We start from the raw sequence: 10740 nt of genomic DNA, 5'->3' as shown, positions 1-10740 counted from the left end.
TTGCAGCGGACTCAGCTGCTTAAATGGTATCTCTATCGCTTCTGGTGCTAACGGGAACTCATCGTGCGCGTCGTGCAAGTGCTCTGGGTATTCCAAATCAACCTCCAGCACGTAACCTTTGTCGTCTTCTTTACCTACGTTTAGGTAAAACTCTATGGGCTTTATGTTGTCCCATTCGAAGTCGCGTACAGGTAAGTACTGCGACATTGCCCAACCGTAGAGGTTGTTTGCGTCTAAGTAGAAGATGTATGTGGTTGGCTTCTCCGGGTCGTACTCCACCGTGGGATTGTTCACTTTTGCGTATCGTCTGCTGGGTCCGCAAACACCGCCGCGGATACCGTCTTCCATAAAGCGGTACATGTCGTATTCCGTTAGGAGATCCAGTTGCGCGTTTGTCTTCTTTAGAAGCGCACTCCAACTAAGCCCAGGAGCCGTGTAGAATTTCGCTGGATCCAACCCGTAGTATTCCATTGCCATCTTTCGAAAGCTTTGGAAAACATCTGCGAGCAGCACTACGTCTGAACGTAGGTAGATGTCGTGGTATTCTCCCATATTCTCACAGGAGTACTTTTCCCACACATCTAACGCATGCTGGTACTCCTCGTCCTTTATACCGGACTCGTTTAGGGTGCTGTAGAATCTCTCTTTGGGTGGTAGGGGTTCTTCGAATCGCTCCCAGGAATCCATGTATTCGTATGGGTAGACTCCTTTCCTTTCCGCGCCGTATTGACTGGAAATGGGGAACTCCGTGTTGTATTTAACCAAGTTTGCTAAGGAGTCCGCCATGAACTGCTGCGAATCTAAGAACTTTAGCTTGCCCACAGTTACGGACATGTACCTTTCTTTGTTGTTGGGTATGCACTTTACTTCGGAGCCGTCTGTTCCTTGTAAAAGTAAGTGACTGTCGTAACCCCTTAAATTGTGAAAGAATACGGGTATTTCCATTTCTGGGTCTACTTTGAAGTTTATATTGCATTTCCAATGAGCCGCTCCTCTGTATTTACCCGTGATGTGGCAGTGATCTCTAACCTTATCCACATAGAAATCCTCAACGAATGCTTTATGACAATGAATGCAGTGGGTGGAAGGCTTGTTGGGCTTTTCCCCCTTCCTTGCATACCTGCCACATTTGAAATGAGCTTCTCCTAGATACTTTCCATCTTCGTCCCACGCTTTCTTGGCCCGTCTTCCAAACTGGAGAAGCGTATGTTGGCAAATGTGGCATTTCTTTGCCTTGGTAAAAGCCTCCTGGTTCTCTTTGGTAAATACCATCTTCTTTGGGCGTCTTAATTGTTCTCTTATCTCTTCCTCCTCTTCTCGCTATGCTTCTAGAAACTCATTAGCTGCGTTCGTACCTCGGTAAATTACAGGAGGGTCGGCCTTACCATCTGATCTGACTACTATGTAACCAAAGGAGCAGATCTCGTGTAATCCCACCTTATTCGTGGCACCACTTTTCTGCTCTTCCTTAGTTATCAACGCTTCAAAGTCTGCATATATCACGTAAGGCACCTGCATCTGCTTTTGATGGTCTGAGTAGGATAGGTTCTTATCTGTGGGCATCTGGATCCGTTGCGCCACTTCTTCGACTCCGCGACATATTTCGTCGTGTTCCTTTAGAGCTTTAACGCTGGTAAAGGATAACAAACAACAGTCGCAGAAGTATTTCTTGCCTTTGTGTTTGGTGTGTCTGTAAAATAGTCTGCTAACATGTTTGACCCACGAATAATGTCCGCCGTGGTAGAAGAGGTGTATTCGTTCTCCTTTACTCTTTGACAGCACTAGTGGCACTATCGTTTGGTCTCTGACTCCGTAAACGTTAATGGCTAGGTCATTTTCCTGCTCGAATATCGGTATGTCTATCAACTGCATTGGGAACTCTACGCCATCCCACTCCAAATCATCTGTTGGGTACTTGCTTGGTCTACATGGATCCTTATCTACTGGATACAGTGCGGATCGTATTGCCCACATAAATCATCTGTTGTCATCATTTTTTACGTTGACTATGGCTTTCTTCCTTTCTACCCACGTTGGTAGGGGCACGTAACTTCCTCCTCGTATTGGCACGTACCTTGCCATGCTAACCTCCATACCTTCTACCTCCTCCACTGTCCAACCTGATCCTTCTTTCGTGTAGTTAGACAGCGACTCCATTATTGCTTCTAAGGCTTCGCTGAGTGACCTATCCAGATTCGTGGACTCTAATATCACTAACGACTTTGATCGCAGCATTGCTGTCGTCGTTACCTCATCTTTTGACAAACTTACTTCTACCATTATACTCACTTTTAGGGCTCCTAATTCTTCTATACCTTTTCGAAGCGTTCTCTTGACCTTCCTTTCTGACTGACGCCAAAACTGTCTAACGTCAATCTCACCGTTGCCGGGTATTGACACCGTTTCGAAATTGCTTTGGGATTCCATCTATATAATAGGAAATATTTTATACCTAATTCCAGACCCTTTTCAGATCGTCGTAGTCATACTCACAATCCTGACAATGCCAAAACAATTTAACCTTAGTCTCAAACTTCTTACCACATCCACAATCATAGCTGCTCATACATTTCGTCTTCATCTTCAAATGCTTCTTCAAGTCCACTTCTTTCTTAAAAGTTCTCTTACAATCTTCGCACTCCATATATAGACTAACATATTTAACTACATAAACACGGGATGCGGGTAATCGCGGTACGAATCGAGGAATTCACTTTAGACGGGTAATCCTCCGGTGGTCGTTGCGCTGGAACCCCCATCCCCTATACTACTCTCCTCTCCAATAGCCTTCGGGTCCATAGTAAATCCTCTTGAGTTTGTCCTCTGTTCGACCCATTATATGAATTCCAAAACAAGATTGATCTTTCGCCCGTTGAAATCCACCGTCTCTCCGTCCACTTTAATGGTGATGTTTATGCTTTCTACCAAATGAGACAAGTCATAGCTCAAAGAAATGGGAGTGTATTCTACTGGGTCAAATGGATTACCTTTGGGTAGAAACTTGGATATAAGAGAAGACTTTCCCCCATTGCTGTAACTATTGACCAAGTCGCAATAGACTTCGTAAGAGGATGCGACTTTCCATTTCACAGGTATGGCTGTGTCGGTAATTGTTTTGCCCGAGGCACATAATAAAGATCCCAATGGGTCAAACTTTCCAAAAGTTACTGAATAGTTTGGCATATTATGTTTGAGGGTCATTTCGTGCAGCAATCCTGTGGTGAGAGTATAACCGCGCTTGGCGAGCTCCTTAGCAAGGGTGATTGGCGTGTAATGTCCATCGGGCAGCATTTCACCTTGATATTTGCCGGGCGCCTTAAGTACGGTGACCAAGGCATTGACTAAATTATACCAAGAATTGTACAAAGAGCAACTAACCAGCCGAACCTTATGGGCTGTGATGGGGGGATTCAGATAAGTGGTAAAGTTATTCTTGTCGCTTTCCAAAAAGACGATCATTATATTCTAGGCGCCAAAGCGTAGCTTAGACTAAATACGCCAAAGCTACGCCTCCTGCCAGCCCTGCGACTCCTACACAAACCAATTCATTGTCTTTTTGTTTCTTAGAAGGCTGGTAGTAATTCTTGAACTGGGGCTTTCTCATTCTAAAGTCGGGGTGTGCTTGCGCATAGAGCTTAAAGGCGTAGTCTGTATTTTCGAAGTTCTTGTCTGCCTGCATCTTGTCTTGGTAGTTCTTATCCAACCAATCCCTGTAAGCTTGTCTTTTTTCATTCCAAGCTGCCACGTCTCGCTGATATTTCTCCAGCGCCAAGTCGTGTCTCTTCCTTTCGGCGGCTAAATCTCCGCTGCGATCACCTCTAACTAATCTATCCAAATACTGACCACCATAATTAGCTCCAGTGAATGCTAAAGCTGCAATGACTCCGCCTACGACCACGCTAGCCATTTATACATTAGGCAGGTACTTTTCCTTCCGTAGGTAATCCTTTACCATGATAGCCCCACCCACGGCAGCGGTCATCTTAGCAAAATTAGCGAAGCTCTTGCTTGGGTCTTCAGTAAAGTCTTCTTTGAGCACTTTCTTACCTACCCAACCAATACCCGCAACGATGGAAGTAATGATAGCTGCTTCTTCAACAGTTTTCAATAACGCGGTTGACATTATATTACAAAGCGAGAAGGTTATCATTCCATTACGGGTATTTTGCTTCTAGGCTCCTGCGCCACATGCACGGGTTCTACCTTTGGCTTTGCTGCCTTCCATTGTAAGTAAAGGCTACCTGCTGCTATAATGACTCCTAACGCGCCGATGACGTACCCAGGATTAATAAAGGATTCCTCTTCTTTCTCTTCTACCTTTTCCTCCTTCTTTGCTTTGTTCTTTTTATTCATCTCCGCGAGCTTTTTTCCCGCGGCAACTCTGCCCGGAGATTTAGCCTTGGTAATCTTTTGCTCCTCTTGGGGCTGCTTCTCCACCTTTTTCAGCTTCACTCATTTATATCTAAGGACTTGAAGGACTTGATAAGTAACTTAATAGGACTTGACTAAGTACTTAAGGACGACTTGACTAAGTACTTGAGGCGACCTGGGTAATTCCTGAGGACGACTTGACTAAGTACTTGAGGCGACTTGATCAGGTACCTCAGCAAGTGCCGCCTGGAAGACCTTTTCGACTTCTCTATCCTTCTTAAAGTCTTTCCAAGACGTCGTAAGTTCCTTCAAGTTGACATGCTGAGCTACGTGAAGTGCCGCAGAGGCGACTGCCATTAACTTACCACACTTCAACGACAACCACCCACAGGTTATCTTAAGTTCTTGGGCGATGACATAGTCCTCGCTAATGTCCTTCCGTAGTTGCTCCACGTCGTCTATGGGCAGCGCAAGTCCAAGCAATTTAGTCGCAAGTCGGATGGCGGAATCTGCTACCACGGCGTCCGTGGTCTTACTTGCAAGGGCGGCCTCGTACCTCTTATGGAACTTCTTAACCTCCTCTTCTGACAACTTATTAACCTGCTCATGGGTAAGTTCCTTGCCTATCATTTCTTTACACTTCCCAGAAGACACCAGGATGTTAAGTTGTTCCTTGAGGTTACTTTCATCTAGCTGCGTGGGGACTTCATCTAAGAGCTGCTCAATCTCCATATACATTAGGAATCATAGATTCCAACCGTGTAGGGAAACCTCAAAGAGAAGATCATTTTGGAATGTTGGTGCGTTTTTAAATGCCGCATGTATTCGTGTAACTGTTCCTTGGATATCTCACCGCCGTAGTCGCTTAAGATGGTTTCCAGGCCCGACTTACTTGGAGTATAAAATACGACAAGTGAACCTATGTTTTCCCTGAAGGGCTTAGAGACGCTGGTAAGCTGCTGCGAGAGCAACCAAACGCTAATGTTGTCATGTCTGCCGCTAAAGGCGAGTTTAACGAGCTCGGAAGTGCGTCTCTTTACGTCATCCCCACAGACAATGTCATCCAGTATGAGGAGGGTTTGCGTACTCGCTCGTCGAGCCTCGCGAGACGAGAATTGTTTGTGCCAAAACTTAAGATGCCCAGATAACTCGTTAGGGTCTAAGATATCTACAAAGAAGTCGTCATCTTTTGCTCCTATGCCCGTCCAGGTGCGGTTATTCACGTAGGTGGGACAAAGTAGCACGATATAGTCGAAACGATATCGAAAGGGTCCTAATAGCTGCTCTACCACAAACTGGGTCTTTCCGCAGCCGGTGGGTCCTACGATGAGCGCGTTACAGGGCATATGATCTGGTTCCATTATATATATGAAGCCTTTGGAGGACATGACGAGAGAGGAACTAATTGCAGAACTACGCATGATGCATGGTCAGAATGAGGTACCTACGCCTTTAGAGGGCCTTACGAATGAAAGGTTGCTGCAGCAGGCATACATAACGTTTGGCAGAGTAGAAATCCTTTAAATATATGGAGGCCGTGGACGCAGTCAGAGCGATGGTTAACAAATTCGAAGACAAGTCGGACACGATAAAGATGCAAAGGGAGGAGATCGATCGTTTGAAAGAGCGCGTGCAGGAGTTGTACGACGAAATGTGCGGCTTGAAGCGCGCGGAAAGGTTCGGTGCACTGTTGACGATGGCTGGTTGGGCAAAAGAGTCCATTGCGGACTTCATAAGGTATCCCTTATAGTGGTTATTGAATCCTTATTATATATGGAGTGCATGCAATGCAACAAAGGGTTTAGCTCAAAGCAAATGTTAAGGTACCACGTCGAAAAGAAGGTGTGTCAAAAGAAAACGCGCGAAAGGCGCTGTAAGGAGTGTAATCATCTGTTTAGCAGCGCGCAGATGTTGGCTTACCACGTCGACAACCGCGTCTGTCTAAAGGATGTATGCGAGCGCTGCGAGGAGGACAAGAAAGAAGATTGGCATCAACACCGGTGCCGCGGCAATTACGACTTAGAAGGCGTAGCTTGTTTAAAACATGGTGACGTCGCTGAGAGATGTTGTCCGCGCAAGACTAAGCGGCGGCTAACGCAGCGTAAAAAGGAAATAGATCAGCGCTTTGCGATGCTCGACCGCGCTGAAGGAGTAAAGTGGGAGGACGCAGGATATTGGGAGGCGGATTGCGAGCATTGCGGCTGTCCAAGGAAAGGCAACGATCATATTTGGCAGTGCCTGTATCCGCAGTCCAATCCCCGCGGCTTTAAGGAGTACTTAGATACGTTTCATGGCTGGAGCACCAAAAACGAGAAAGATAAAGAAGTAAGGAAAACCTTGGCTTGCGCAAAGAGTTTCAAATCTTGATCTTATATTTATTATTCTTCTTAAGAATAATAAATGAGAATAGGGACCCCTTTTAAAGGAGGTTTGCAGGATTCAATGATAATAAATGAGAATAGGGACCCCTTTTAAAGGAGGTTTGCAGGATTCAATGATAATAAATGAGAATAGGGACCCCTTTTAAAGGAGGTTTGCTATCCTGATCGCCCCTTCAATATATGGACTGCATCACGTGCGAACCCCCAGCCGACTGCATAGCCTCCTTACCACCCATTCCACGACCGCGTAAAAAATACGACTGCCTTCATTGCGGCAGTGCCTACTTGGAAGGCGACTTTACCGGCCACTGGTGCTCAGCGGACCCTAAAGCGCAACGCACCCTACCTTTAGACGCCGTGTCTAACCACGAAGAGGGGATGGAGTGACTCTTCTTTCAATGTCAAACTCCCACCGCCCGTTCTTCTTACCATGCGAGCGCAGATGGGTGAATTCCTCGCCCTGTATGACGTACCTGACCCTATCGGGCGCCCACAGGGAATACTCTATGCCGTCACCGTCTTTGAGGACCAACCGCAAGCGGTTGATATCCTCGAAGACGACGTAATTTTTTATTTCGTACGCAATACCTTCTATTAGATCTCGCCAATGCGTTTGCCGTAGACGTGAACTGCGTTCGCGGCTCATTATACCTATGGAATATCTTTAAATGCGTTCCCAGAGTCTGCGCGTTCTTAAAGCGCTTACAGCACCACCTACATGGTAAACGCATTCCTTGTGCATAGGCGGTAATAGCGCGGCAAATGTCGTCGTAATCGCTGCTTACGAGCACCTTGTAGCCGTTTTGCTCGTACCTTTGTAACAGCAGGCGCTGATCTTCCGATAATACCCCGCTACCCCGAGGGGTCTTCAGCTCTACGCAGAAACCGCGGTAATGGACGTGCGCATTCAAGATAAGAAGGTCGGGCTGACCGCGTTGATATCCTTTCTGCCAGCACTTTATACGTTTGCCGTCCGAATCCTGCAGTTCGCCTAGACCGGGCGCTAGAAGTATTTGGGGGTAATACTTGCGCACGTAGCCCACTACCTTTTATGCAGGTCGAATTCATTTTCGATCTTAAATACCAACTTGTTTGGACCGTCAAACCGCTTTTCTATTGCATATCGACCGTCCTTACGCAGCGCGGGTAGGACTTCCTCAAAGACCCAATCCTGAAATGCTTCTGCCTTTGGTAGCTTTGAGCTAAATATCAGCTGATACAACCCAGGTTTCGGAAATAAACACGGATGTGGGTGTATAGTACAAGCGTCGCGATTCACGACCCCCTTTTAACTCGGACAGCCTTTTCTTGTACTTATCCGAAACGTGAGTAATTAAAGCATCTCTAGCATTGGAATATTCCAACGCAGCCGCCACCTCCTTCCCTGAAGTACAGTTCGTTGCCTTGCACTATGCATTGGAGTTGGTACCGTTGTTTTCGAAGACGCGAAGCATATATACGTAAGGAACATTTTAATAGGCGACGCTCTTAGCTGATTCATTTCCACGCTCAGTTGCGCGTTCAGACACCACGAAAACGTAGCAGGTTATCCTATCGTCGTCGCCCGCACGGTCGTTCTGGTGCGCTTAATCGCCAAGGTGATGCCGTCTTGCTATTTATTAGACGTAAACCCTGACCAGTGTAGGTCTTCGGTTCGTCCGTTGGTGGTGCGCCTGTCATATCACATCGCGTACTTATCCTTACAGAATTCCTCAGGACTTACCTGGTCCGCCAAACTTACGCTTTGCTCCCTGTAGATGTCTAACGGGCTTCATTCCCTGGGGGTAACCTTAATCTTGTAAAAGCCCTTGACATACCTATTCCTACTTTAGTATGTGGGGTTATGAAAGGCCTCATAGTCGCGCTTGCCGGCCTCGTATGGTTTGGCAAACCCCAGCATTAGCCATCCCCGTGAGACTTCTTTCGGGGGATGGTATGCTTGGTTAATAAAACCTCAATCCGTCTTATCCAAGAAGCTAAACTCTTTGTACGTGCCACGTGGTCGATAGGAATGCCTTTGTCCGGAGCTGTATTCCCTGGCCGCGCGCTGACGGCCAGCTCTTCTCACTGCGCTCACGGTTCGTACTGCATTCTTGCTCTAAGTTGTAATAGAGGTATCGGAGTCGTTTTTGGTAAGTGCAGTGCTTAGCCCACCAATGATGTTTTATAGCATCTGCTAAGGTTACTTCAAACTGTAACTCTGATAATGTCTTGGGTATACACACCGTGATTCGTAACCACTCGAAGTCCAGTGTATGACAATCTTTATTACCATAGCCTTTGTCTTTATTCGTTTTCGCTTTGGCTCTGCCACTGCGGTTTCTTCTTCTTCTCCGCTGGTTTTTTTTTGGCCCTCAGTCGGTTGCCGTTTCGTCGGGTGCGGACCTTACGCAGAACGACACTACCAATTCCTGTTCTATCCTTTGTTTCCTTTGCGCGGGTCAAGTCTGTCAACCACAAGTTCTTTTGTACGTGTATCGATCGTACCTACTTAATTCCCAGCAAGGATTCCCCTGGCGAACTTTACGGCACATCTCCGAGACTAAGTTTCTATCTACCACGTTGTTAACGATAATGCTTTCGTCTGTGGGGGTCAGACTGCAACGCGATTTTTCGAACCTTAAGCCAGGGTTTGTGGGGTTGGGTGGGGCGGGACTAAGACTAGGTTATCACCGTTATACGGGCACGCCCCACGTAAATGTTTTCCCCTGGCTTCGCGCTGGATGGTGGTGAACGTGGCCCGGCGAAAGCGCGTTCTGCCTTCCCTTAGTCCGTCGACCTGCTTGGGAATATGTTTGGGGTTTAACTTTTAGCTTATCCATATATAATGAAGTAGAAGGAACGGATTTTGACCCCACCACACCGAATAAGACCAAGTCCTATATTAACGAAACGACGAAGATACGAATACTTCCTGCTGACAACGTTGACGGGCAAGGCCTCTTTACGAAATTAAGGGGTAAGTATGGTAGCCGTGTCAGCGATCCTGGCGTTCCTTAGAGGATAAGTGAATCAAGGCACCCAGGCGACTATTCATAATAATTTGGAATTGCAAAAACCTTGGATTCCCACGACCTAAGAACTGAAATTCTAAGGGGCTTTCGACGACGTAAGGAGAAATTTTCCAAATGTGTACTTGGCCCGCCTTTAATTTCCCAAACCGGAGGATAAGGGGCATATTCAAATCCAGTTATCAGGAAGGGATAAGTGTATAAATCTCTACCAAGAGAGACTCCGACAGGCTCACCAGTAATCCTCCCAAAAGAAACAAAGCGCATTAGGAAGACCTAATTTGGTGGAAAGACTAAGATAACCGATGAAAACACACCGCGAAGCCTTTGAAAAGTTCAGACCCGACTGCAGGCGCAACAACAGGTAACGAGGGCGATAAGGGAAGTCGAAGGACTAAAGGACCAATGAGTAATGAGCAAACACATGAGACAAACCGACTACTCTTGTGCTCAAAAGATAGATCTTAACGATAAAAACCAAAGAATGATAGAATTAGAAACAAAGAGACACTGCCCGACGGCGATAGACCCAGCCCAAAATCCTTCGCGCTCGCCCCTGAACCTTGACTTACAAGGAAGAAGCCAAGACTTTGCAAACCACCATAGTCCAGGCTCTTGGAGGAACGCCGGCAAGTTGTTGCCAATCAACACCAAAGAAGAGCAAATCCGCAAAGAGATCAGTCTATCGAAGACCTGAGGTGCACATAGAGCGGCAAGCGAGAAGTATTGCGGACCAGACTCGGGGGGGGTGACCCGAAGAGGAAGGGAAGCAGCTCAAAGGAAGTAGATACCCTTCAGAGAGAGTTGCGGAATACGTACGGTCGCAAAAGTGAAAACCTGGAAAAGGAGTTGGGGCTTACCACCAAGAAAGGTAACAAGAGCTCGGGAGATGGTATTCCGCTGCGTTTTTGCGGTCGCTATTTCGAGCGTAATAGGAGTTATCCTTAAGTCGCTTAACAGGCTATTACGGCGCCCCT

This window comes from Actinia tenebrosa, unplaced genomic scaffold, assembly GCF_029948245.1.
Source record: "Actinia tenebrosa isolate PJP-AT-01 unplaced genomic scaffold, QUT_ActTen_1.0 PGA_scaffold14__42_contigs__length_11649687, whole genome shotgun sequence".
NCBI lineage: Eukaryota > Metazoa > Cnidaria > Anthozoa > Actiniaria > Actiniidae > Actinia > Actinia tenebrosa.
The sequence above is the reverse complement of the archived record's forward strand: the minus strand, read 5'-3'. Positions refer to the sequence as shown.